This window comes from Phalacrocorax aristotelis, chromosome 3 (genome assembly GCF_949628215.1).
Source record: "Phalacrocorax aristotelis chromosome 3, bGulAri2.1, whole genome shotgun sequence".
Lineage (NCBI taxonomy): Eukaryota > Metazoa > Chordata > Aves > Suliformes > Phalacrocoracidae > Phalacrocorax > Phalacrocorax aristotelis.
Window position 1 is genome coordinate 24148 of NC_134278.1, and position 27184 is coordinate 51331.

The 27184-nt window shown below is 55.3% G+C and overlaps 3 long non-coding RNA genes across 6 annotated transcripts in view; all 3 read right to left on the minus strand.

Moving 5' to 3' along the window:
* LOC142054140 (uncharacterized) overlaps positions 1-24489 on the minus strand; it is a 38161-nt gene extending 13672 nt beyond the window's left edge. For both annotated transcript variants that reach the window (XR_012659434.1, XR_012659433.1), the window contains exons 1-3: positions 24406-24489; positions 23520-23878; positions 23319-23428 (exon numbers count right to left, since the gene is read on the minus strand). This is a non-coding gene — a long non-coding RNA (uncharacterized LOC142054140). The remainder of the gene's footprint in view (positions 1-23318; positions 23429-23519; positions 23879-24405) is intronic.
* LOC142054141 (uncharacterized) lies at positions 6989-10210 on the minus strand. Of its 3 annotated transcripts, XR_012659437.1 has the most exons (4): positions 10046-10210; positions 9453-9773; positions 8189-8347; positions 6989-7568 (listed from the first exon to the last, which is right to left on the minus strand). It is a non-coding gene; the product is annotated as an uncharacterized LOC142054141 (long non-coding RNA). The 3 variants fall into 3 exon arrangements; XR_012659436.1 differs by lacking the exon at positions 8189-8347; XR_012659435.1 differs by lacking the exons at positions 6989-7568; positions 8189-8347 and having other exon boundaries at positions 9328-9773.
* LOC142054142 (uncharacterized) lies at positions 14321-22112 on the minus strand. The gene is made up of 3 exons (XR_012659438.1): positions 19734-22112; positions 19527-19637; positions 14321-19173 (listed from the first exon to the last, which is right to left on the minus strand). It is a non-coding gene; the product is annotated as an uncharacterized LOC142054142 (long non-coding RNA).
* Positions 24490-27184: the final 2695 nt, after the last annotated feature.

The following is a 27184-nucleotide window of genomic DNA, read 5'->3' on the forward strand; positions in this document are numbered from 1 at the left end:
TTTCACCTACACCCATCTCGGCGCGCAGCACTTCTGAAGCTTTAAACTGAAAGCCCTACCTTGACGCTTGGCCACACTAGAAGCGAGCCATAGCTAGAACTCCACAGAAACACAGCAACACAAATTGCACACCCACAGCGGCGACAGCTTCGCAGCTATTTAGACCAGGAACAACAGAGAAAAGTAAAACGGCTTCATCACCCGCACAGGAAAAGCGGCAGATGGAGACAAAGGGTCAGCATTCATAGCCCCTACAGAACACAGGCATTCTCTCTCCTTCCATTCCTAAACCCATCCCCACTTAGGTCTAAATATCGCAGCCCTGCTGTGGCAATATCGAGAGCGGGGAACAAGAGCCCTGCCGCCGGCCGTTTGTGCGGCAGGACACAAAAACAGAGGGACATGTTTTGCCACACACAACCCTGAATCTCCTGAAAATTTATGTTTACCAAAAATAGCCATTTGGAACATATTGCCAAAAATAATCGGCAATGAAACTTTTATGTGTTTGACACCTGCACATTTTTTGGGAACTTGCTATTTGTTTCCTGGTTTTGCTGGTCTTCCCTCAGAAGTTCTACCTGCAGCCAAGTTATGCCCACCCACCCGACCGGTTCAAGCATTCACCTTCCTGGTATTACCAGCACATTGACACAGGCGAGGAACTTAACTGCTCTTCTAAAACTATCCAAATGACAATTACAGCCCTGAAAGAGGAGTGGAAGAGAAGGAGAGATCAGGCAGCAAAAATGCTCTGCAGGCTGCTGCCAGCCAACACTGCACTCTTTTATTAAAGCCACCCCGCCCCCCCAAATGCAAACAAAAAAAAACCCCATGACTTTGTAGAGTGCGTTTTTCTTCTTTTCAGTAGTCCTTTTGGAGCTCATCCCTGTCTCAGCATCTTGTCTTGTCAGAGCATGAAGTGCAGATGATCTGTATCCCGATGACATTTGCATGGGATGAATACATTTTCAGAAATAGACCAGATCTGTGAGACTCCTGTCACCTTTGTGGTTTTAATAATCGTAACTCAATTTTATCGACTGACACACTTGTGAGAACTAATTAACTTTGAAACGTAGCCTCTCCTCGGGGAAAAAACGTGTTAGACACCAAATGAAACTGATTCAGAGCTCCGAACCACAACGGAGCCTATAGAGCTGTTGTGACTTAGTTTGTATGTTTAATTAATTGGTTAATAACTATCCTAAGCAGCACAGAAAGAAGAGCTGGACCCAAAGAGGGTGCGCTGCGCTGGATCCAAAAAGCACCCTTCCTCCAGAGACCCGCCTCAGGTGGCAAGTTCGCTCTGGTGCATGCCGGCCTCCCGAACTTCGGGGTCCGATGTGACCAGACCCCCACCTCCGGGGAGGGTCCTCGTACCCTGCCCAACCCCTGCTTTCCCCTGCAGCCCCCAATGCCCCCACACCACCCCCACCCCCCAGCCTGCACAAGCAGCCAAACCTGCTTCTGCTTTTGGCCCGCAAACCAGCTCGCTTTGGGACCGTTCCTGAGCCAAAAAGCCCAGCTGCTGAGCCTGTTCTCAAGTCCCAAAAATGCAGCACTTGACCTCTGCTCCTCAGCCCAAAACCACACGACTTAGTCCCCTCGGTCAGGCCCTCAAAACGCACGACTCGATCTGTTTCGGGGCCCCGGCGTCAGCCACAGGAGCCTGTTCTCAAGGCCCAGGAACAGAAGAACTGTGCTCTCCACGTTCAGGGACCAAACCAGCTGACCCTGGCTGCATCCCGGCCCCCTCCGCAGTCCCCACGGGCAACGCTCAGGGGCGCGGAGAGTGCAGCCACCCCGCAGCCCTGCACCCCCACGGCCCACGCGGGCACTGTCGGGGAGGCCTTGGGAACTGAACTGCGCGGGCCCGGCCCCGCACCCCGGCGGGGCAGCCCAGTGCTGGCCCGGCAGCGCTTTCTTCCTGCTCTCGCAGGCCTCGTTTCCCCGGCAGCGCCAGCACCGCCGAGCCCGCGGCCCAACCCCACAGGGGGCCGGGCCCAGCCCGCCTCCAGCAAACCGCGGCAGCAGCAGCCGGGGTCCTTGCCTGCCTCGCGGGCAAGGGGGGACCCGCCCGGCACCGCAGGAGCCCCCGCCGGGGTCGCCGCCGCCGCCCGACCCCGACAAGGAGCAGCCGAGAGCCGGGTGGGGCTGCCCCTACTTCCCCACGGCCGGGCACGGGCTCGGCCCCAAAACCCAACTACCAACCCACGATAGCGCTCGGCCCGGGGCCACTGCTGCCCGCACACCACCCCCCCCGGGGGCTCCGCGGACCGGGAGACCCCACAGCCGAAACCCGCCGACCCACAGCGCGCCCGGCCACGCGGCTCCGGCTGCCCCACGACCCAGCACGGAGCCGAACCCGGCCACCGGACCGTCCGCCGCCGCCCCCCCACCCCCCCGGACGCTCCAGGCCGGTTCTCGTCCCTTTTCGCTCTGACGCCTTGAGCCGAGCCACCGGCGGTGCCCGCTCTGCTGCTCGGGGCCGGGCCCTGTTCTCGCCCAGCCGCGAGAAGTCGCCCCGGGGTCTCCTCGGTGCGCCCAGCCCCGTGCCATGCCGGAGCGGGGAGAGCCGGGTACGAGCGCGGAGCCCTGGGGCAGGGGTTGCCCCAGTGCCACCGACGGTGTGGGGGTGCGTCGTCCCCCCCCGCCCCACGCGGGGGGCGCACACACAGTATACCCGCGGGCAGGGGCATCCCCGGGGAGCCGTGTGGCCGGGCTGCGCCGTAGGAGGGAAAGGTGATGTTGGTTTCCCAATTTCCCCGCAGCCTGATCCTCCCCCTTCCCCCGTACTGAGTTGCCCCCCCGCCCACCCCTTCCCGCGCGTTACAGCCCGCGAAAAAGCTTTTAGCAACCCGATCAACAACACTCCCTTTATCCCTCTTCCAGCAGCAGCAGCAAGAGATTAAGCCAACTGCAGCAGAGAGGAGGAAGGCAAGGAGGGCCTTTTCAAGCAAGGGCAGGACAAAAATGCACGGCGTAGACAGGCACAGGAAAGGCTGCATTATCTGGAAAGCACAACGCCTGCCCAAGGGCAGAAAATAAGGAATGAATTGTTTCCAAGGAGTTGCAGCAGACGAATCACCTTTTTCTTTATTGCTCTCCTGCCCTTTGTTATCCGAAGCAATAGGTTTCACCACCGGGCAGAAAACATCTGCCTAGATTTACACGGACAACCAGAAACAATCAAGCCACCCAGGAAGAAGTTCGCAGCAGAGGTATAACACATCAGCAGCTAAAACATTTGTTACGCAGGCACAACTAGGCACTAAACAAAGTCTTTCCAACACTGGAGGTCTAGAACAGGTAGATATTAGCACAGAAGCACAAGGGGCTCTGTCACCCTGCACAAATCTCCCCGTGCCTACACACGCACACGTTCAGAAGTTATTTATCAGAAAACGCCCAACTGAGCCATTTACCACAGTCACGATACTCACGACATGATAACACGACATGACGCACGAGGTGGGCTCAGAGTTTTAAGGCAAGAAATACCTCCCCCGCCCCCCACCCGAGATCTTTCAAGCTCCAGACCTGCCATCTCCCTGCACCAAACGTACCCGGCCAAAGGGTTTCAGGTGGCCCAAAACACAATACACAGAAAATAACCGGGGAAAGCCCTACATTGTAGAAAAGCGAACAATGCCCGACCAGGGCTTCTCCACACCGCGCGGAGCAGCCCCCCCCCCCCCGGGCCCGGGCCGCTTCTCCGCACCGCGCGGAGCGCCCCCCCCCCCCGGGCCCGGGCCGCTTCTCCGCGCCGCGCGGAGCGCCCCCCCCCCCCGGGCCCGGGCCGCTTCTCCGCGCCGCGCGGAGCGCCCCCCCCCCCCGGGCCCGGGCCGCTTCTCCGCGCCGCGCGGAGCGCCCCCCCCCCCCCGGCCGCTTCTCCGCGCCGCGCGGAGTGCCCCCCCCCCCCCGGGCCCGGGCCGCTTCTCCGCGCCGCGCGGAGCGCCCCCCCCCCCGGGCCCGGGCCGCTTCTCCGCGCCACGCGGAGCGCCCCCCCCCCCCGGGCCCGGGCCGCTTCTCCGCGCCGCGCGGAGCGCCCCCCCCCCCCGGGCCGCTTCTCCGCGCCGCGCGGAGCCCCCCGCCCCCCCCCGGGCCCGGGCCCGCGCCGCGCGGAGCCTCCACCGCTGCCCGAACTCACCCACCAGCGCTCTACGGCCCCTGGCCACAGCCGCGCTGCTCTCCCAGGCGGCTGCCGCAGGTGAGGCTCGGGCAGCGCCACGCCTCCAGGCGTCCCGAGGGGCTGCTGGCCACCGCAGGGGATGGCTGCCGGCGGCCGGACCGCCGCGGCGCTCCCCGCCCAGCTCCGAGCAGGCTCCGCCGGCCGCGGGCTTCCCACGCCGGGCCGCAGAGGGGCCCCGGCACCGCACAGGGACGCCTCGCGACCCGGCCGCCCCACGCACCGGCGCTTCGGCCTCCACAGGAACCGCTCCCACCTCCGCTCCACCGCGCCGCGCCACCGGAAGCCCGAGCCCTGCGGGGCGGCCCTTAAAGGGCGGCCGGAAGGACCGGCCCCCACCGGCCCCTCCCCCGCGCCGGACCGCCCCCGCGCCCAGCCGTTGGGCGCCAGCGCCCCCTGCTGGCCGGGCCACGCTCAGCTCGCGAGGGCGCCGAGGGCCGGGCGGGGCGGGACGCGCCGGCTCGGGGCCGGCGCCTTATCGGGGCGAGCGGGCGAGCGGGAAACCCCTGCGGGCCCCGGTCACGGCCGGGCAGAGCCGCGCGCCCTCCGAGAGCTGCTGAACGGGGCTGCCGCTCGTGACACATACCGAGCCGTCCGCAACGGGAGCGAGCAGAGGAGGAAGGGGCCGGCGGCCGCGGGGCCCTGGCCGCAGGCGGGGGCGGGGGGGGCTGGGGCCCGTGGGGCCGCCCTGCTGGGTCACTGCCCTGTGCCGCACCGCGCTGGGGGCTGGGGCCCGACCGGCGCCGGGGGACCGGGGGCAGCCACGAGCAGGGGGCCTGAGCTTAGCCACGGCCTGCAAAACACCCCGAAGCGTGAGATGCTGCAAGGCCAAGGTGGTCCTTGGCAATGGGAGCGCCTGGGCTTGGCCTCCGCCTTACCCGTCCTGGGTCTGCATGGCGTTCTAGGGAAATGGTGTTTTCCTTGTGCGGAAGGTGGGCTGGCCGGCTGTGCCCTGACCGTTACCGATACTGCCAAAGGCGCTCGGACGCTCTGGCCCATTACTGCTGCGGTACCGCGCCATAGCAGAAAGAAGAGGTGTTGTGTTTTCTCACAAAAAGCCTCCTATGGTCAGCTGAAGAAATAACCTCCTTCCGTGGGACTGACTCTTTTTGTACAGTCCATAGCCGGCTTTCGGCTTCTGTCTTTACAGCATTCAGTTTGCTTTCTGCCAAGCTTTCTACCTGCTGTGAAACATTTGGATGGTTTTTTCTCTTTTTTTTTTTTTCCCCCCCACTTGCTCCACAACTCCCACACCAACCACCCAGCGCAGCTTGCCTTTTAGCCCCCAGACCAAGGAGCCTTGCCCTGGGACGGCCCTTACATGTCAGCAGAGTTGTTCCAGCTCTCACCCTGTCCCTACCCAGCTGAGGACGTCTGTGTCCGTGGGAGACACCCAGAAACTCCCCCTGCAGCGTGGCAGTCCCCTGCCCCATCAGTGAAAACTGCGGCAATATCGGCTAAGTTTAAAAGCGTCGGCAGGAGGCGCAGAATACATAAATAAAGCAGCGGTTGGCTGCCGGGTATGGGTGCAATATAAATACCTTTTGTTTACAGGCCTTCGTGCCTATTCAGCATTGAACGGCACCTCAGCCCACCCATCCCGGGGCTCATGGGGCTCGGAGAAGGGTCTCTCCAAGGGCACAACCTAAGACAGCGCAGGAAGCCCAGCTGCCACGCTCCCAGTCGCTACGGGACGCTTGCTTACAGTTACACCGACGAGGTTACGGATGAGGCTGGAACTAGCAGAAATGCTGACTCTTCTGGCCTTTTATTTGTGGAAGGTACAGTGCACGAGCCTCGGCGGCTCACAGGAGAAGCGTGCAGTGCTGCCTGACTCTCATTCTCAGCTCACGTACTACTGCCAAAGCTCCTGCCCTGTGCTATGCCAGATGCCAGCTGGCGTGAGCACCTGGGCTCCTGAGGGACCCCCTTGTCCTGAGAGCCAGAAGTACTCACTTCCCTTTGCATGAGGCTTGTAGGAGATATACCCTGCAATTTTAAAAATCTGTATCAAATGTGGCAGACTCAAAAGGGGGCATTTTAAAAAGGCAGGTTTGTTTTCTTTTTTAACTTTACGATCTACAGCCTAGCAAAGAGCTCCCTTTCAGTGTCAGTCACTTGGCTTTCTCCCCTACTGACGAGGTCCCAGCCTCCCGGTGAGATCTCGCTGGAGATATTCTCAGTTTCCCTCGAGTACGTGGCTGCCCTGGCCCGAGGCCAGCAAAGAAGCTGACTTTGCCTGTGCCTGAATCAGCAACACGTCCATCAGGTGACTTGCAGAGCCCAGGGAACCCTCGTAAAGAGGTTTGGGGGTGGGGCACGCCACATCTGTGGCATCGGCCTTGGGAAAGGACCAGCGCAGTAAAACAGGTGGGTGAAACCGCGGTCCGCGCCAATACGCGCTGCTGCCTGGGGCATCGCTTTGCTGCGGGTCAAGTCAGATGCTCTCTGTAAGCGTCAGTCAGAGTAAAGGCAGTAGATTTTTTTTTCTGCTCATTTTAACAAAGGCTGGACGGAGCCCATAGAGGAAGGCACTACGCGTCTTGCTGGGTTTGTTTCCCTGCCTGTGCAAGCTGATGACAGCCACACACAGTTGAAGAGGGAGCAGATGGTGAGAGCAGAGGCGTGCTCAGGCTGTGCGCTGGAAGCTAATGCTAATGCTGCAAAATAAAGAGTGGATTTTCTTTTTTGGGTTTAGGTGAGCGCTAAACATTACATGTGCGTATGTGCGTCTCTCGCAGGTTTTTGTCATACACCCCACCCCCCCCACCCCAAAAAAACAACCCACAAATGCCACGCGTTAAACAGTGGTTTTCCATTGTACTTAGAAGTGCTTACATAGGTGTGTTGTTTTTTTTTTAATGCAGAAACAGCAATACGATAGATTTAATACAGCTAGCAATTAGATGGGTGTAGCTCTAGAGCGTCGGCTGTTTACAAAGCAACTGTACACCTTCTTTAACTCACAGTTTAAACAAGTAAACTTGCAGTGCATAACACGTGTTTTGTACAGTCACGTTCCACATGGCAGGCCAGATTCTTCACCCTGCCTTGTCCTTGTTCCCCCGACTCCAACGGGACCGCCGAGGCCATCCTGGGGACAGTGCCGGTTTCTAGCAGCTGGGTTGCTTGCCTGGACGCCCCACAGACAAACAATCATTTCCCCACTGAACCTCTTCTCAAATATTTTCCTACCCCTGCAGGCCCCACATCCTTTGGTTCATATTTCCTTTTTTCCGGGCTTGATGCACAGGACCGATGATTTCCAGAAATAGAAACAGAGGCTGATTCAGTCCAGGCTAAACATTCTCTGACCTAAAACTGTCTTCGAAGAGATAGCTGTACTGTAGGCACCACCTCGGAAACAGAAGTTGCCCTGTCATAAAACAAAAGAAGGAAAACAAGGCATTTCAGGCTGAGGAGACTGAACAGTGTGCTGGGGGCGGTGGTGGGTTGGAAAGAAACAGTTCAGACGATTAGAGCGAGCTTAGCGTTGCAAAGCGTGCCATTATTTTTAATTTGGCAGTCAGAAGAAAATAGATTCTGACACTGATTTCCTGTGTGCTGTGGGAGTTCTCTCCTCAGCATTCCTGTGCACCATTTTACTTTTGTGTCCCATCCGCTTTGCTTTTGCGCTGTAGCTCTCCGGTTCTAGCTACGCTTCCCACCACCCCCATTACTCTTTGACAAGCCCAGCTCTCACTGTGCTTCCCTTCCCTTCCCTTCCCTTCCCTTCCCTTCCCTTCCCATATGTGCGTGCAGGGAAAAGCCCGCGCGTCTGCCACTACAGGACACGCTCTGGGAGGCAGGAGAGATGATGACGCTCCCTGTCAGAGGACACAGCTGAGGGGTGGTCCGCCGGGGCTGGGGAGATGGCAGCACCTTCCCTCAGCTGCCCCATCCGAGCACAGGTGCAGGTGAGCACTGAGGAGAGACAAGCAGGCAGGAGCCGCAGAGCGAGAGAGAAAATAAAATTCACGGGTGGGTGCTACTTACGTCTCATTTTCAGTGCAAGGGATGAATTCTCAGCACATTCTTGGAGCTGCCCCTTTGGGACTCATGGAGAAGAGGGAGGTTGGCCACGCGGTGCAGCCCAGCTCTGCTTCCCCTAAATGGTTTTACTGTTCAGGTGTTGCCCTAATCTGGCCGGTACCCCTGCAAAGAGTTTGGGATTTCTGCTGCCTCTCTGGGCCAGCCACAGACCCTGACTTCATCGCAGCGAATGACCCTGCACTCATCAGAGCGGTTGCTGAGTCACATCCTGCTGCCTTCCCTGCAGAACTGGTGACCCTTTTTCAGCCCTTGCCCCCTCTTCTCTCAGCTCGTTGCCCATCCCTTTATCAGTGCTGGCACCAATCCTGTCTCCACCTGCGAGCGCCCAACAGGAGCTAAATGTCTCCTCAAGGATGCATGGAAGAGATGCGCAGGTAACCCAGCACAGACCCCCTGCAAATATCTTCTTTCCATTTTCTTTCCTCTCCTGACATAAAGAGATGACTTAGGAAAAAGTGTACTGCTCGCATTTCACCTGCACTGCTTCTACTTTCACTTTCGCTCTCCTTGGCAGTAATTAATAGCAGTGGCTGGGGGGGCTGGGACATTCCCCCAAAGCGGCTGCAGTTACATCTGGGCAGTTGTGGCACTCCATTAGCTTTGTAGTTTTAAATCTAAATCTTCTGGAATTGTTAGTTCTGGTCAGGAATCACCTGTACCTGCAAATTTTCTTAATAGCTACGCTTGACCCCAGCCAATGTTTAACAGCTCACCTTTATTTCTCTTCATTTTAGAATCTAAAGCTTCGTTTACTGTTTGGGTTGGAAGCAGGAGCTGTCACTGCCTCTGAACTTTCTAACATCCCTGTTACAATTTCAGTATTACCCACTCCCAATTTAGCTTTCCAGTTCGATTTTCATTGTAGATTCTAAAATTTCCTTATTTTGCTTCTGATCAGGAGTCATTAATGCCTGCAGTTGATTTAATAACGGCTGTATTTAGATTGAGCTATTAATGACTCGCAACTCTATTTATGGCATAAAAAAGGACTGCCTTTATTTTTTTTTAATTACAGATTAGGAATAATGACTGCCTGGTTTGTTCAGTAATAGCTGCAATTAAATTTAGTCACGACTCGTCCCTAAATAATATGTATTTATTTGCACTCTAACAATTTAACCTTCGCTTTACTGGTCAGGGGCACCGACAAGTGCCCGTGCGTGCCTCCTCTCCCCCTGCGCTGGGTCCCCAGGGAACAGCCTCTTACCCTGACCAGAGTCTGCAGCGGCCTGTTGTCGTCCCAGCTCCTCGCCCTCGAGCGGCGGATCTGCTGCTGCCCAAAGGGGACGGAAATGGCGCGGGGTAAAGCTCTCCGGGCCGCCTGCGTCCCGCGCGGAGGCAGTGACCTCAGCAGCCTGTACACTGTTGGGGCCGAGCCAACAACCTGAGGAGGAGTCACAGGGCGTAGCTGTTTCTGCAACAACCACACTTTCCCGCCTGGCTGGACAAGAAAGTGGGGCCTGCGGGGGCCTGGAGAGGCAGCATCGCTGTAGGTTGTGCCACGGCTGTTGAGAGGCCAAGTCAACACCTGAAACAGTGAACGGCACAACTAGTGAAAACCCCCAAGGTTCCGGGTTCAGTAAAGACAGGAATTGCAGCAGCACAATAAAATGATCTCACAAGGGGAAAAAAACCAGCAAAGCAAAAAACAAACCCCAAACAGAACACCATACCACTAAACTGTCTCACCGTCCCCTCAGCGTGCAAAACAACATCCTGGGAGAAAAAAAGCAAAGCAGGCCACAAGGGACCTTTCTAGTACAGATGCTGCCAAACAGTGCCAAGCTCTGAAATGCTTACCTCAGGCAACGCCTCCGCTTCTCTAAATGCCAGAGCACGCCTGCCCGGGGAGCTGAGACAGCCCCAAAGCTGCGACCGCCCGAGGGAACACGGGAGCACCGACGCCAGAGGAGCCCAGGGGCAGCAAGAGCTGCCCGAGCCCAGGCTGGGGCTCTTCGACCCCCCGGGCCCTGCCCCCGCCCCCACCCTTCCCGCAGTGCCCCGCGAAAGGGGCGGGCCGAGGCCCCCGAGGGGTGAAGGCCCCGGCAGTTGTACGAGAGCCGCCTGAAGTTCCCGGCATGGGAGGGAGGGGGGAGAGAAAACACCCAAACCGAGCACCCCAAGCAGAGCAAACAAATGCTTGGGCCGTTGCCAGGGGGTGGGGCCTGTCACCGGCACCGCCCCCTGACCATCACCAGGGGGCGGTTCCTGTCACTAAGGGGGTGTGTCCAAAGGGACGCTGGCAATGCCCCTGGAACCATCACCACGGGCAGGGCCTCTTGCTATGGAGGGTGGGGCCAGGCAGCACCAGCAACACCCCCAGGCTGTCACCAGGGGGTGGGACCTGTTGCTAACTGGGGGTGCTGGGGAGCACAGGAGCACGGCCCCGCCCCCCCAGGCCCTCACCAGGGGGCGGGGCCTGTCGCAAAGGTGGGTGGGGCCAGGAGGGTCAGACATCAGCCCGCCTGCCCACCCACCCGGGGGCAGGGCCGGTTGCTAAGAGCGTGGCTAGGGGTGTCAGCACCACCCTCACCGGGCTATCGCAAGGGGTCAGGACCTGTTGCTAAGGGCTGTGCCTACACTGTTCCGGCCCCCACGGTGCCGTCACCAGTTAGCGGGGGGGGACCGTCACTAAGTGGCGTGGAGAAGCGAGCGCAGCAAAATGTCACTACAGCCCGTGCACGGCTGCTGGCTGAAGTACCGCAGTTTGGTCACACGGTGGCAGCAGAGAGCTAAAAGGTCGCCACTGCGAATGCGCGGCTGCCCACCTGCAGTACGAGGGTTTGGGCGCTTGGTGGAAGTAGGGGGCAGAAAATAAAGCGTCACCGCGCATACGGATCTGACTGGCTGCAGTACCGGAATCTGCTTGCACGGTGGCAGCATCGACCAGAGGAAAACTTCACCCTAGGGAATGGGTGTCTTCCCGTCTGCAGTAGCCGGTTTTGATCGACCGGTGACTGCCGCGATCGGGTAAGGGGTGGGTGGAAATCTCTACCAGGGTAGCGCAGCTCCCGCCTGCAGTCCCGGGGTTCGGTCGCTCGGTGGCAGCAGAGAGCAGAAAAAAAAAGGTGGCCACTGCGCACGCGTGGCTGCCCACCTGCAGTACCGCGGTTTGATCGCACGGTGGCAGCAGAGAGCAGAAAAAGGCGCCACTGCGCATGCGCGGCTGCCCGGCTGCAGTACGAGGGTTTGGGCGCTCGGTGGAAGTAGGGGGCAGAAAATGAAGCACCACTGCGCATACGGAACTGCCTGGCTGCAGTACCGGAATCTGCTTGCACGGTGGCAGCAGCGACCAGCGACAAAAACCTCACCCTCGGGAACGGACGGCTCCCCGTCTGCAGTAGCCGGTTTCGCTCGATCGGTGACTGCCGCGAGCGGGTAAAGGGGCGAGGCGGTGGAATCTCTATCAGGGCAGCGCAGCTCCCGCCTGCATTACCGCAGTGTGGTCGCTCGGTGGCAGCAGCGAGCAGCAAAAGACACCACTGCGCATGCGCGGCTGCCCGCCTGCAGTACCACGGTTTGATCGCACGGTGGCAGCAGAGAGCAGAAAAGGGCGCCTCTGCGCATGCGCGGCTGCCCGCCTGCAGTACCGCGGTTTGATCGCACGGTGGCAGCAGAGGGCAGAAAAGGGAGCCACTGCGCATGCGCGGCTCCCCGCCTGCAGTACCGCGGTTTGATCGCACGGTGGCAGCAGAGAGCAGAAAAGGGCGCCACCGCGCATGCGCGGCTGCCCGGCTGCAGTACCGCGGTTTGATCGCACGGTGGCAGCAGAGAGCAGAAAATAAAGCACCACTGCGTATAGGAACTGCCTGGCTGCAGTACCGGAATCTGCTTGCACGGTGGCAGCAGCGACCAGCGACAAAAACTTCACCCTCGGGAACGGACGGCTCCCCGTCTGCAGTAGCCGGTTTCGCTCGATCGGTGACTGCCGCGAGCGGGTAAAGGGGCGAGGAAGGCGAATCTCTACGAGGGCAGCGCAGCTCCCGCCTGCATTACCGCAGTGTGGTCGCTCGGTGGCAGCAGCGAGCAGCAAAAGACACCACTGCGCATGCGCGGCTGCCCGCCTGCAGTACCGCGGTTTGATCGCACGGTGGCAGCAGAGAGCAGAAAAGGGCGCCTCTGCGCATGCGCGGCTGCCCGCCTGCAGTACCGCGGTTTGATCGCACGGTGGCAGCAGAGGGCAGAAAAGGGAGCCACTGCGCATGCGCGGCTGCCCGCCTGCAGTACCGCGGTTTGATCGCACGGTGGCAGCAGAGAGCAGAAAAAGGCGCCACTGCGCATGCGCGGCTCCCCGCCTGCAGTACTGCGGTTTGATCGCACGGTGGAAGCAGAGAGCAGAAAAGGGCGCCACCGCGCATGCGCGGCTGCCCGGCTGCAGTACCGCGGTTTGATCGCACGGTGGCAGCAGAGAGCAGAAAATAAAGCACCACTGCGTATAGGAACTGCCTGGCTGCAGTACCGGAATCTGCTTGCACGGTGGCAGCAGCGACCAGCGACAAAAACTTCACCCTCGGGAACGGACGGCTCCCCGTCTGCTGTAGCCGGTTTTGCTCGATCGGTGACTGCCGCGAGCGGGTAAAGGGGCGAGGAAGGCGAATCTCTACGAGGGCAGCGCAGCTCCCGCCTGCATTACCGCAGTTTGGTCGCACGGTGGAAGCAGCGAGCAGCAAAGGGCGCCACTGCGCATGCGCGGCTGCCCGCCTGCAGTACCGCGGTTTGATCGCACGGTGGAAGCAGAGAGCAGAAAAGGCGCCACTGCGCATACGCGGCTGCCCGTCTGCAGTACCGCGGTTTGATCGCACGGTGGCAGCAGAGGGCAGAAAAGGGAGCCACTGCGCATGCGCGGCTCCCCGCCTGCAATACCGCGGTTTGATCGCACGGTGGCAGCAGAGAGCAGGAAGAAGGCGCCACTGCGCATGCGCGGCTCCCCGCCTGCAGTACTGCGGTTTGATCGCACGGTGGCAACAGAGAGCAGAAAATGGCGCCACCGCGCATGCGCGGCTGCCCGGCTACAGTAACCGCGGCTTGATCGCACGGTGGCAGCAGAGAGCAGAAAAGGGCGTCTCTGCGCATGCGCGGCTCCCGGCCTGCAGTACCGCGGTTTGATCGCACGGTGACAGCAGAGCAGAAAAGGGCGCCACTGCTTTGAATTCCTTCATCTATCCCTTTTCTTCACTTTAAACTCCTTTATTTTTTGATCTAGATATATAGACAGTCGAGTAACTTTTGTGTTTTAAAACCCTGTATCTCGATGTAGAATTTTTGTATCCTGAAATCCGTTATATAATAATATAGGAGAGATAAGTTCTTATTTTAAAATCCCTTTATACATCTATAAATTAATTTTACATTTCAATATATATAAAATAAGAGGTTTTTGTAATAGCGCCCCTGAATTTTCAGGCATTTTGGGGCTGCAACCCCCCTTTTTGGGGGGGAACCCCTACATGACGCCCCCACTCACCTATTCCTCTGACGCATTATCAGCTCCCCCAGTGACACCGGGGCGCCCCACATGACATCATCACACCCCCCCCAGGACTCCCCCAATTTTATTCACCCCCAAGAAGGGCACTAAACAAGGGAATCTGCTCCAACCTGCAGCTCATTACTTTAATAGTGCCATTTACAAAGGTACACACACACACACACACCACACACACCCCAGAAAAGGGGGAGCTCTGCTAAAATCTAAAAGATAGGGCAGCCCCCCAAACAGCTGCAGCCCCCCCCAGCCCCTGTCCGCAGGCTGGCGGCCGCCCCACGGCAGAGCGGGAGCATGCCAGAGGACGGTGTCACGTCTCTCTCGGGCTCTGCTCGGCCATGCTCCCGGCTCTGTTCCCGCGCTGGGACGGGCTCCCCGGGGCGACAAACAGCCCCGGTCCCTGGGGGCCCCGACTCTCCCCACCAGGCAGCCCTCGCAGCCGCACCTGCGGGGCACCCGCTGGAGACAGACCCAGGAGCCTCCAGGCAGAGGGATGGCCCCTTACCTTCACCACGCTTAACGACCAGCAGGCAAACCCAGGCCGGGGGGCATCTCTTGAGCATCACGAGACACTTAGAAGACACCTGAAAAACAGAAATCCCAAACTATATTTCAGCACCTTAATAAAATAGCACAGAAGAAAATGGAGGAACTCAGTCAGCATAAGGGATAGGAAGGAAATTGAGCCGCAGCAAGATTCTAGGCAAACGGGTCATGTCAAAACACAACACATCCTTTAGAAGCTAGAGTGATTGGAACACTTGAAAACGGTATTAAGACTAACCGATATCATTTTGAACAGATTCTTCACATAACACTGACCGCTCTGGCTGGTGTTGGAAAACGTCTCATCCCTTCCTTACGGCACCACTGCGGGGAGATAACCCCGTGAGGCTGTGGGGCAAAGTTGTACCGTAACCGGAACCTCCACTTACAGATCCACCGCAGCAGCTACAGCCCTCGCCCTGCCGCCACACGTCTTGCTGCCTGGCTCAATGAAGCCTGAAGTGAAGCGTGTCAAACTTGAAAGAGTAACGTAAAAAATTAAGAATAAATCTCAGTAATTCACTTTGTGCTGAGAAGGCGGGCGCCTGTTTACGCACATCCAATATGAGCGTCTAGGCTCTAAAAGCTTTCCATTTTCCTTCTGCGTTCATTTAATTCACACAGCTGTTCACACGCACCATTCCATTATCTATCTCCAAAATACACAGCAGCAACGTGACTGGGGGGTTTTGGCGTGTTATGGAGTCGGGAGGGACGTCCGCCCAGCTGCCCCGCCCAAGAGATGCTGCTGAACTGCCAGGGAAACACGCATCAAAAGTGAGACTGAAATAAAAGACTTAAGAGCACTCCTTCAAAATACCGGCAGGAAACCGCCCACACACAACATTCAGTCGCCCCTCACTAAATATTTACCACAAATACCTACCTGCTTAAGTACACCTAACAAATCGTACCCTACATCTGCTTGGCAGTTACAGCTGAAACAGCGCAAGTCACGTCGTAAATCAGACAATGTTAGCTTTTTTTAAACTTTCATTTATGACAGAAGAATCAGTGAGTGAAGAGATCCCCGATACGGTTTTACTTTTTTTGGGGAAAAAAAAAATACCACAACAAAAAACCACGCAAATCAAATCCCCAGTGTTGCAATACATGGGGCTACCAAGACAGACCAGCAGATATGCTAATGCGTTTGGCTGTACTGAAGCATACAGGGGAACCGTATTTTATGGTATCTCGACTGTGACAACTGAGAACCCAAGCACTACCAATGCCATCAACATTTGGAGTATGTGCTGTGCTTGGATCTCCACAAGGACCATTGATTTTTTTATCTTTAAAAAAAAAAAGGCAATACTTTGCAAGTCTTGCGCTGATGAGTTCTACTGACAAAGACATCATCTCTAAGATGCACTCTGATGGCAAGTTCATAGAATGCAACCTCACTGAATAAGAAATATCTCAATTTTTCAAAATCTCTTTCTAACAAAAGTCACACTGTGGGGCTTTCAGATGGGTCAGATTATGAATCCTTTCACAACAAGAAACACACCAGCTAACCAGGATATTCTTGCAGTGGCCAGGTGCCTCTTCAACACGTGAAAAAAACAAAAAAACACCAGGGCCAGCAATAAGTATCACACGGGTCAACACAGATCTCTTCCAGAGCACCCCCCTCATCAAAACAAACATGCCCATCGGCTCACCTGCTCTGCACAGATTCCAGCATCACCCCCCGCTTCCGTCATCGCTTGTGGCACCAAATGTATCAACACACAGTAAACTACCGTTACGCTCGTGAGAAATCACCGCCCCGTGACTTCCTCATTACTACCCAGCTCACTTCTAATGCTCATACGCCATTCCAAAGACGGCCCACGTGTTACCTACAAACTGAAGGGCTCAACGACGGACCACAGCATTCTCTGATCTTAGATGCTGGCCACTGCCCCATCTTCTCAGACCTCTCATAGGCATGCGGCAGCACCACTCCGAGCCTGCCAGCGGCACCTGCAAAAAGCCAAGCGAAAAGGCACCTCCTGAGATGCTGCCCGATGCCACAGCCTGCCCGCACCGATCCCCGTCTCGCACTCCTTTCCCTCAACAGCCTCCCACCCGGCCTACGTCACTTCCAGGTGCTGTGTTCAGCTCGCCTGCCGTCCGTAACACCCAAACGACACGTGTTGCTTATAACTTCACCAGCAACACAACACCTCAGAAAAGAACTGCTACTTCAGCCCACCAATCACCACTTGCCTTGCTCGACTTGCCTCCTTTGCTCATTGCTACGCTACTTCAAAACCAAAACAAAAGACAAATGCAAGGAGCAACGGAGTCATAGAGGCATCGGTCACATCTTCCCTCTATATACACCACGCACCAACTCACCCGCTTACATCGGTCCCCTCAGTTCCCCTCCGTCGCCCTGCACGACTCGTCCCTCGGCATCCCCAAAACCAATACGAAACAAGTCGCCTGGTTGCACAGCAGTACCTTAACAGTTCCTGAAGGCCAAGTATAACCTGCCAGTAAAACAAACATATGACATCAAACATGAAGCCCTATGCACGTACAAGCTTGAACACCCTGCAGATGTAATCTGCTCAGCTGAACTCTAGCTGCCTCTCCCAGATAGCTATGGTCACGGCCTCCGAGCCCACAAAATGTCACGGTGATTACGGTCCTCGCCCGCTGAGGAGGGCCACTCAATCCGAGACGACGGTACAACCTTTCCCCCAACAGATATGCTATGCTTGGCATAGCAACAGATGAACCCTAAGCTCTTATTGCTGTGCCACCTACCCGACTCTACACGGCCAGCAAGGCGGCTCCGAGCCAAACCCAAACTCACAAAACGCACACACCAGCGCCATGAGAAACACTACAAACTGCACGCCTCCGAGACGAGAGAACGCTCTCGGCAAACACAGAGACAACTGGACGGAAGATCTCATCCAGCAACAAGACCTGCGGAACCCTGACAGTGACACAAGGAGGCCCTAACGCGATCCAAAAAGATTAGAAGAGCGTCAGGGCCCGTGACAAGAAGTTCCTCTCAAAACTGAGACGAAGGGTGCACAAGAAGCCCGGCTACAAGACCTAAGAACGTAAGGATGCAGGGAAGAAATTACACTCCTTGAAAACGGACAGCGACAGAGCAGAGCTGTTCACGCATCTGGGAACGACGCCGCAGACGACAACTGCCCAGAAACTCCTCAAACATCAGAGCAATCCACACTTTAAACTGTAACGCAAAAAAAGAAGCACCCGATGGGCGCCGGCCCCACAATTAGAACCTTGCCAGCCCCTAGGGATAGCGCTGTGCTCCTGAGAGCAAAGAGAACAAAGTCACCAGCCCCATGCGCCTCCTCACTGCAACCTGCCTCGCCTGAAATGCTCCTCAAATAGCCTTCAGTCGCATCTTCCCTTTAATCCTGCACACGGACCCGCCGCCTTAGTGTGCTCTACTCAGCTCTGCTCTATCACCCTGCACAGCTCCATCTTCATCCTCTGCAAGAACAGCATGATAGAACAAGTCACCTGGACGCACAGCAACAGCTTAACCATTCCACAGGTCTTGCTTCCGTGCAGGAATACCATCTAGAGCCCAACTACTGCATGCTGTTAAAGGAAATACCTTCAATCAAATGTTAAGCCCCACGCATGTACAAGCTTGAACAGCTGAGAGATGCCCTCTGCTCAGCTAGCACTCTAGCTGCCTCTCCCAGACAGCTACGGTCATCCCCTCGGCACCCACAAAACGCCCCGGAAATTACCGTCCTCGCTCGCTGCCAACAGCCACTCGCTCCGACGAGGGTTGTACGGGCATTGCCAAAACAGTCTATGCATATTAACATTAACCGTATCTCTTATTGCTATTCTTTCCCCCGCTCTACCATTGCTACACCCCCAGGCGGAGCAGCTCTGACACAGGCATCGAAGTGCACGGACCGACACTGCTCACAAATACTACAAGCGACGTGATCGAGGCACCTAAGAAAATTCTCACCAAGACGACAGACTTCCGGCCCAGAGATGCCACCGGGGGAGAAGATCTATACGGCAGTGAGGAAGAAGCAATAGCATCCACAGAGAAGTCACGTACCATCATCACCTGCGATAAAACCATATACCCACAACTATGACGATGCACGAGCAACAAGCCACTCTTAAAGACCTCAGAACGTTCAGGTGCAGGGAACAGGTCCCAGAAAAGGGCTCTGCGTATTCAGACTGCTCTTCAGCAGCAGTACTGAGGCCGCCTTAATCACCGCCGCAAAAAGATGACCTTCTATAAAGGTCTAATATTTAAGACACAAGACAAATCTATGCCGTAGACTTAAAATGCAAGAAAGGAAGCTCTCGGTTACCATTATGCTGATGAGCCAGGGCTTGCAAAACCCTCAATATTGCTACCTAGGTGCCTGCTCAGCACGGAGAATGACAGACACATCGAGACCCAAGTACAGTAAGGAACAAAGACAGACTACAAAATCCACACAACAACACAAGCACAGGCAGGAACTCCCCTGCCTGGCAGATGCTTCTGTTTTGCAGAAAGGACACCACAACCTCTCTCGGCCCAAACATGTCCGGTCTCTGAACGGTACCCTCCACTGATTTTAGAACCCCTGCCTGCCCCACCTGCGCTTCCCCCAGCCGACCAGCCACCCGCACAAAGACCGCATCGGCCCCTCAGCTTCCCTTCCAAATCCGGGGGCTCAAAAGCCATCCTTTAAAAAGGCCACACAGGCTACGTAGGATGGGGCTGCGGTCACACGGATACTCTTCATCTCCAAACGTGCGGTGCCATCACTCAGAGTCACACCACTCAACGCCGACCACTTCCACAACGACAGCCTCGGAAGCGCCGTGAACTTCCGCTCGCCCACGCTCTAATGAGGCTGGATGTCGTGGCCGCTGCCACCTACGGTGCCTAGAGAACCAGAGAGACAAGGTGACCGCTGCGCCTGGAAGCGGCTGCCCGCTCACAAACAATTCCACACCTCAAAAATAACCGCTGCTACGGTTTCCTGTTCATCGCTCACCTTGCCCGATGAGCTCAGGGCAGACATCCTGCTTTGCATATAGTTTTGTGAGTCCCTTCATTAACTAGTCACATAGGTGCTCACACTGCACGACCCCTCCATTGTCACGTGCTGACCTACCTTCTCACGATGCTCTGTTCGTCCCCTCCCTCCCGTGTCCAGCTCCCTACCGTGCATCTGCACCAACAGCCACATTCCAGACTCATCCTTTCCCCTACCATGCCAACACGGCTCCGCTCACCTCCCGCTCGGTGCCTCCCGGGTCAGTGGCCGCATCAGGCGCCTGCTCACATACTCGGTCCGTCCCTGATGGCTGGGGAACCGTCACTCACCTTCAATGCCGGGCCCACTTCTGGGGAAATACGGAGAGGCACACAGATGTTGGACACTGCTTTCCAAAAGCAAGAGCTCACCGTGCAAAACAAACTAACAAATCCTTTTGACTGACTTGTTCGGCAACACAGAGACCCCAAAGGCAGAAATCCCAGACGAGTGACCTCACAGCCTGCCCCATCACAGCACACGACGCCATCTGCTCGCCTTTGCCGTCACGCCTCGCTCGACTGTCCTGCTTAACCCTTGACCTATTACATAAACTGCAAGAAAAAGTCAAACCACGCAACACAAAAATCACAGTTCGTGTCAGATGACTCAAGCACAGGCGGACACCGATAGGCCAAACGCCAAAAGCAGTACGGGAAGCAAACGGGCGTGGCTGGTGTAGTGACACACACTCCCTTTGTAGGTAACTCACTCCTGAGCGACTCCATGAACAGCCGCGTGGAGAACCTCTCGGCAGACAGCACGCTCGAGTGGCTGCGCTGACACATACGGGGAAGGAGACTGGGCTACCGGAGGCTGCTCGCACACAGAACGCGACCATTAGCTAACACTTAAACACCCCTTTCCCAACCTTTCCCCGGTACCAAGGACTTCAAAAACCCCTCTTCTCCTCCTGAACTGTCAGGGAAGGAACCTCACTCCTTCCCGACAGCTCTTGCCCTGTATTTGCACCCCTAAAGCCCCTCTGTCAGCTGCTCCTCGGGAGCTGCCCTTCCCACCTCTGCCCCGCGTTCTGCAAGCACCTCCTACCTTCCGGCTTCCCGCAGACTCCGTGCTCTCTACAGGCCCACAAAATAACGGAAGCCCTGGTGCTTATAATCTACGAGGGACCTGCCGCAAGCTGCAAAGGTTCTCGGGACAACGTGGTACTCTGCGGGCGATTGGGAAAGGCGACGAGCAGTTCCGTACCCTGACACACACTATGCGTTACGTCCCTGCTGCTTTCTGAAGGAAGGCTAGAGCTCCATATACAGATGCGTACAACACGCTCACCCTAACCCCTACCGCAGCATCTCACCATCAGTCCTATTGAGAGATAACGTCAACAACTTGCACAACACACAGGCAAAACTGGTGGAAAAAATATAAGCTTCTACCTTCCGTCAAGTCATAAAATTCCTGGAAAACAAGACAAAACAAACAAAAAACCTACCACACACACAAAAAAACCAAACCACAAACAAAAAAACCCAGACAAAACCGTAACACCCCCACAAAACCAAATAATCCAAAACACACTATTAGACCACCTTGCTACCCCTGAACACCCAACACAAACTTACTGACCCTAGGAAAAACAAAAGCTCGTACAAGTGTACTTTCTAATATATATCTGCTGCTCAACTTTGACTGCTCCTTAATCTCTTACCTCAGCCAGAAACCTCCCCCTCTCTAAATGTCAAAACACACTTACCCAAAGAGCTTAAACAGCTCAAAACCTGCAACCAACTCAAGGAACAGTACCAGAGAAGCCCAGGAGCAGAATGAGCCTCCCAAAAAAAGGCTGGGGCTCATCTACCCCAGCAGAATGGCAAAGCAGAATGAAATCTTTTAAGAACCTCTTCTCAAAAAATATCTCTGGTTATAAAGTAAATAATTTATTGTAAAACCATCAACCATTTTCGGAGTCACCTCAACGCTCTCTCACACTCAGTCCCTTAACAGAACTGGATCAGTCTCAAAGGACAAAAAACATGAAAAGAAACGTGGAAATACACAAGTGTATCAGGAACCGTATGAAGCAGCTAAATTAACACCTCAGTAGCTGGGACAAAACTAAATTGTAAAGGACAACAAAAAAACCACCCCAGGAGACGCATCGATAAAAACAGATGAAGGCTCTCTCTTCTCGCAGAAGCTCAAGAAGAGACCTGAGCCAACGGTACACACTTTGGGGTATCCGATACCGAAAAGAAACATACTTGAGACAGAAAACAGACTGCTGTGGAGCACAAAGGTGGCTTTGGCAAAGGTTCTGCCAGGACAAGAGTCACAGTTACAGGGAACGGACAGCGGCCGGCAGGGGAAATGCCGTCGGCGTGGAGGGGCCAGCGGGGGAAATGCCGCCCTCAGCTAACGCTGCGCTATCAAGCCTTAAGCGAAAACTGCAGAGTAGTTACAGGAGACAGGTGTAAGATGGATGCTGAATATCACTTGGTCACAAAATCTCATGGGGATGGGCACCACGTAGCCTCATGGACACCCCTTAGACCCAAACGCTTAACGAGAGACGCTTCTTGCCAAAACACAAGCTCGACGAGGAAAAGCCAAAGCTGATGCGGGGGCAACTACTAAAATCTCAGTACGTGAGCAGGCATTACTTAAGATGGTGCAGTGGTTCTTCTGGGTCCATCCAACCTGAGCAACAGGTTCTAATGCCTGTCCAGCAGTGTCCATGATCTCTCTCACGGCCTCCCACGTCATAGACACCTCCCCTGCCCGGGACCGCGTTTTCCATGTCCCACCCCTCCCCATCCCCGCAATGAAAATCAAACACAACAAATAAGCAGTCTACTTCATCTTCTTGGCCTCCAAAAGAAGCTTTCTTCCTCTGCTGAGCGTCGACACTGACATCCTCGTGTCGTTCCTCAAAAGCAAACTGGTCCTCAGGTGCCCGTACTGCCAAAAGAAGAGAAAACGATTATGCTCTTATAACGAGCTCCATCATCCTCTCCTTCTTCAGGAACTTGAGTCCCGATTGCTACATACCAGAAGTTTGTGCAGGAGATGGCTGAGGCCAGCCCCGTAAATGAAGCACTCTGTGACCTTGCTTTCTCTTTTGGCCACAGCACCCGCCACCGGGGAGCCCCAAACCCCTTCGTGACTCCCTAGGAAAACCAGATACAACTAGTTCAAAACATCTGGCAGGTGAGAGATGACCAACAAACACATATAGCCCACCTCAAACCAGCCATAGAGCTGACTTCCTCCCCCACTAAACTCTCGTCTTCAACAAATACACCAAACAGAACAATGTTTACACTGAACAGAACAAAACCCTTACCCTCTGACACTCTGAAAAGGATTTGTGCACCCACAAAATACATATATTCATGCTATCGACCCACATACCACAATTCCTCAGGGTCAGCCCCGCAAAGACAGGAGGACACCCGATGCTCTCTCCACGGATACTCCGCTCCCTTCTTTGCCGCCCCTGTCACAGGAAAACGCTGGGAATAAAAAAAGGTTCAGAGAAGCAAAACAATAAACAATAGGGAGAGGGACCAGCGCAAAGGAATAGAGAGAGGAAGAGATGAACAGGAAGGACAGACAACCCCATCCTGAGCACAGCCTCTGGGAGAGGGAAAGAGGAAACAGCAACCGTTATTACCGCAGATCGACCCTGACCAAAGCCTCTCCTTCCGCAGGGGCTTCTGGACACACCGCTCCATCCCCGCGCTACTGCTAAGGGCCCCTGCACTGACAGGGAATCCAGTGCAGGCAGAGAGAGGCGGAGAAAGAAAAAGTAGCCACAGGCTACAGGACAGAGAGAGGGAGGACTGAAAAGACGGGGAGGCAGGGAGCCACTCAGAGCGAGATGGAGAAAGAAGGTGCGGGGGGGCGCAAAAAAAAAAAAAAAAAAAAAATATTTTGCAGCAGGTAAGGAAAGAGAGGGGGCCAGGGGAGAGACAGGGAGGGCCCAGGATGCACAAGAGAGGCAACGGGGCCCCAGTGGCCCAGGACTCACCGCGACTCTCGCTCTCAGCGCTGCTGGCACAATTTAGCCGTTCAGATGCTTCTTTCCCCTCCTCTCCTCCCTGCCTCTTCTGCAGCTCCAGACTCTAGGCCGTCCTCCACCTAAAGAGGATACATGGGTGTCTTACCGCTCTTACGAGATGAGGCTTCCTAGGCACGTAGCCTAGCTCGCTCGTGCACTACACGCCCGTACCCAACTCCGGGTTACGCGTACAGACCCTGCGGTGCACGTTGGTGGCCTGGCCCGCTGCGGACTATGAAGGGGGATCCTTCCTCCCTCACCTGCAGGAACAGGCTCTCTCTTGCCTGCAGCAGGAAGGCAGCTGGCAGCCAGAGCGCCTTCAGTTTCTTCTGCTTTACCTTTCGTTGGCGTCTCCAGCTTCAGCTGAGGCAGCTCCTGTCCACAGCCGGGAAGGGCTCTGTGTGTCCCTTTTCGCCCCGGCGCTGCGAGGATGGCAAAGCCGGGCAGAGAGAAGCCACACAAGCCTGAGATGGCCGCAGTCAACGGCATCCCCGGGGGAAGGACAGACAACCACGTCCTCAGCACGGTCTCTGGGAGAGGGAAAGAAGAAACAGCGACCGTCATTACCATCCATCGACCCTGACCAAAGCCTCTCCTTGCGCAGGGGCTTCTGGACACACCGCCCCTTCCCCGTGCTACTGCTAAGGGCCCCTGCGCCGAGGGGGAATCCAGTGCGCTTGAGGGCTGGCTCGCTGCCTTCACGACAGGGCCTGGGGGCGGCCAAGGGCTACGCAGCACGCTTCAGGGGAGGTGCCGGACCTGGGGGCAGGCGCACGGGGCAAGGGGGGCCAGGGGAGGCTGAGCGGGAGCTCCGGTGAGCCGGGGAGGCGGCCATCATCTGCGCCCTGGGCAGGGGGAAAAGGTCACCGTCCTCCTCCTCCTTTCCCTCTTCCCTTCTGTCAGCTCCCGGGTAACTCCTGGGGCTGCCCTCACCCGCTCGCCTTTAGCATACCAGAAGCCTGCCTCGGTGGGTGGTTTGAAGCGTCCCATCCCACCAGCCCCAGTAGTGCAGGCACACAAGGAGACACCCCTGCACACACCAAAGGGGCTCGCTCACCTCGCCGGAGGCCCTAGGCATCACCCGACACAGGGAATCGTGTCCGACACACCACCACGCTGCAGCAGGAGCGGAGGAGGCCTTTCCTTACCAGGAAGCAGCAACGAGCACGGCGGCATCACCTCGCAGGCACTGCAGCATCGCAGGGCTGTTACCTGCGGAGACAGCAGTGTGGATCGCGGGGACGCCACCGCGCGTGCGCGGCTCCTGGCTGCAGTACCCAATTTTGGTCGCTTGGTGTCAGCTGCGACCGTGGGGAATGAGGCCACTGCGCATGCGCGCCTCCCTACCTGCAGTACCCAATATTGGTCGCTGGGCGGCAAGAATCTTAATTATCGGTCTCTTGAGTATTTAGTAGAACGAAAAATGACTGATAGGTCAGGCTACTTTATACGATCCAGAGACGGTAACTACTTACTGGGGGTACAGAGCTTATATTTTGATGCCCTTTTCCCACTTGCAGCCCCAGCAGTAACATTCATTGCCTCTGCACCAAACAGCATCAAAGTGTCTCAAGCATTTTAGTCCTTTGCTCTTGATGGCTTTAAAAGTCTGATGGTTGTTTCTGTCTATGGCCCCCACTCCATTCCCTAGGGAGCAGAAGCAGCACACAGAACCTGTGGAATAGGGTTGGGTTGTGTGTCCATCCATGCCCCCCTCCGGAGTAGCGCCAGGAATTGCTGTATTCATGTGGCATCAGTGTTGTGACACTGAGAGCAGCAAGAAAACAGATGCTAGAGAGTGAGTTTAAAAAAAAAAAAGGCAACTGTCATGGTTTAGCCCCAGTCAGCAGCTAAGCACCACACAGCTGCTCGCTCACTGTCCCCATCCCTGTGGGATGGGGGAGAGAGTCAGAAGAGCAAAAGTAAGAAAACTCATGGGTTAAGAACAGTTTAATAATTAAAATAAATCGGTAATAGTAATAATAATTATTAATAATAATATAATGAAAAGGAAAATAATGAAGGAGTGGCTTGGGGTGGAGGCATAAAAAAACCAACCAAACAACAAGTGATGTAACTGCTCACTGCCTGCTGACCAACACCACAAGCCCGCAAGCCGCGATTGCTCCTTCCCCCTGCCAACTCCCCGCAGCTAATACACTGAGCATGACATCATATGAATATCCCTTTGGCCAGTTTGGCTCAGCTGTCTTTGTTGTGCCCCCTCCCCTCCCAGCTTATTGTGCACTCTGCAGAGCATGGGAGGCTGGAAAAGTCCTTGACTAGTATAAGCACTACTTACCGAGAACTAAAACATGTGCGTTATCAACATTATTCTCATACTAAATCCAAAAGACAGCAGTATACCAGCTACTAGAAAGAAAATAAACTCTATCCCAGCTGAAACCAAGAACCTCCACTGAGGTAGTACATCGAAATATACTGTCATTTATACAGGTGTCCTCACCTTCACTCGCTGCTAGTGAATCATCTATGTATTGTACAAGAGCTAATTTGCCCAGTAATGTTATGTCTCTCACATAATTTCTCAGCATTCATGAAAAAATCGTAGGAGGCTCTGCAAACCCTTGTGGGAGATGTGTCCAGGTTAATTGTTGTCCTTTCCACATAAAGGTAAACAAACCCTGGCTGTCCTCATCTAAAGGGAAGCTAAAGGCAGCAGTGGTTACATCAATCACAGTAAAATACTGTCCTGGTTTCAGCTGGGATAGAGTTACATTTCTTCGTAGTAGCTAGTATGGGGCTATGTTTTGGATTTTTGCTGGAAACAGTGGTGATAATGTGGAGATGTTTTAGTTGTTGCTAAGTAGCGCTTACACTGGTCAAGGCCTTTTTCAGCTCCCCGTGCTCTGCCAGGTGCACAAGAAGCTGGGAGGGGACACAGCCGGGACAGCTGATCCCAACTTACCATAGGGATATTCCATATCATATGACGTCATGCTCAGTATATAAAGCTGGGGAAGAAGGAGGAAGGGGGACGTTCGGAGTGATGGCGTTTGTCTTCCCAAGTAACCATTACACACGATGGAGCCCTGCTTTCCTGGAGATGGCTGAGCACCTGCCTGCCCGTGGGAAGGAGTGAATGAATTCCCTGTTTTGCTTCACTTCCGTGCACAGCTTTTGCTTTACCTTTTAAACTCTCTTTATCTCAAACCATGACGTGCCTCACTTTTAATCTTCCAATTCTCTCCCCCGTCCCACAAGGGGGCAGTGAGCGAGTGGCTGCGTGGTGCTTGGTTGCTGACTGGGGCTAAACCACGACAAATACCTTGCCCAATGTGCTACTTGTAAAAGCATGGTAGAGGGATCAGGCATTACGAGATGAGGAGTTACCACATGCTGATTAACTAGTCATAGATCTTGTACAAAATGGTATTCCATGTCCCCAGCTCCATGTAATCTATTCTTTGTTGCAGGGAGGATATGAGTATTGTATGGTGACACACACTCTTTCAAAATTCCTTGAGCTAAATACCAGTCTATTTGCTTTTGAATGCTCTTCTCACCTTCTTGGGGACTTGCATACTGTTTCACAGCTGGAGGGGGGGTCTCCTCCCTTTATGTTTACGGATTGAGCTGAAACTAGTAATCCCACTCCCATGAGAGTTTTACTCTACAGATTTGTGGGTACAGATTTCAATACTTCTGGTGTTTTTAGTTTATTATTTGGGCTTCCAGTGACTACAGTCATTCCCATGATTATTAAATCTGTCAGGTGTAATTCTACACCTACAGCCTGCAAGAGATTGCTCCCTAATACACACGGTGGGGAGTCCTCTGCCAGTACAAATTGTCCACATATACTCATTTCCTAT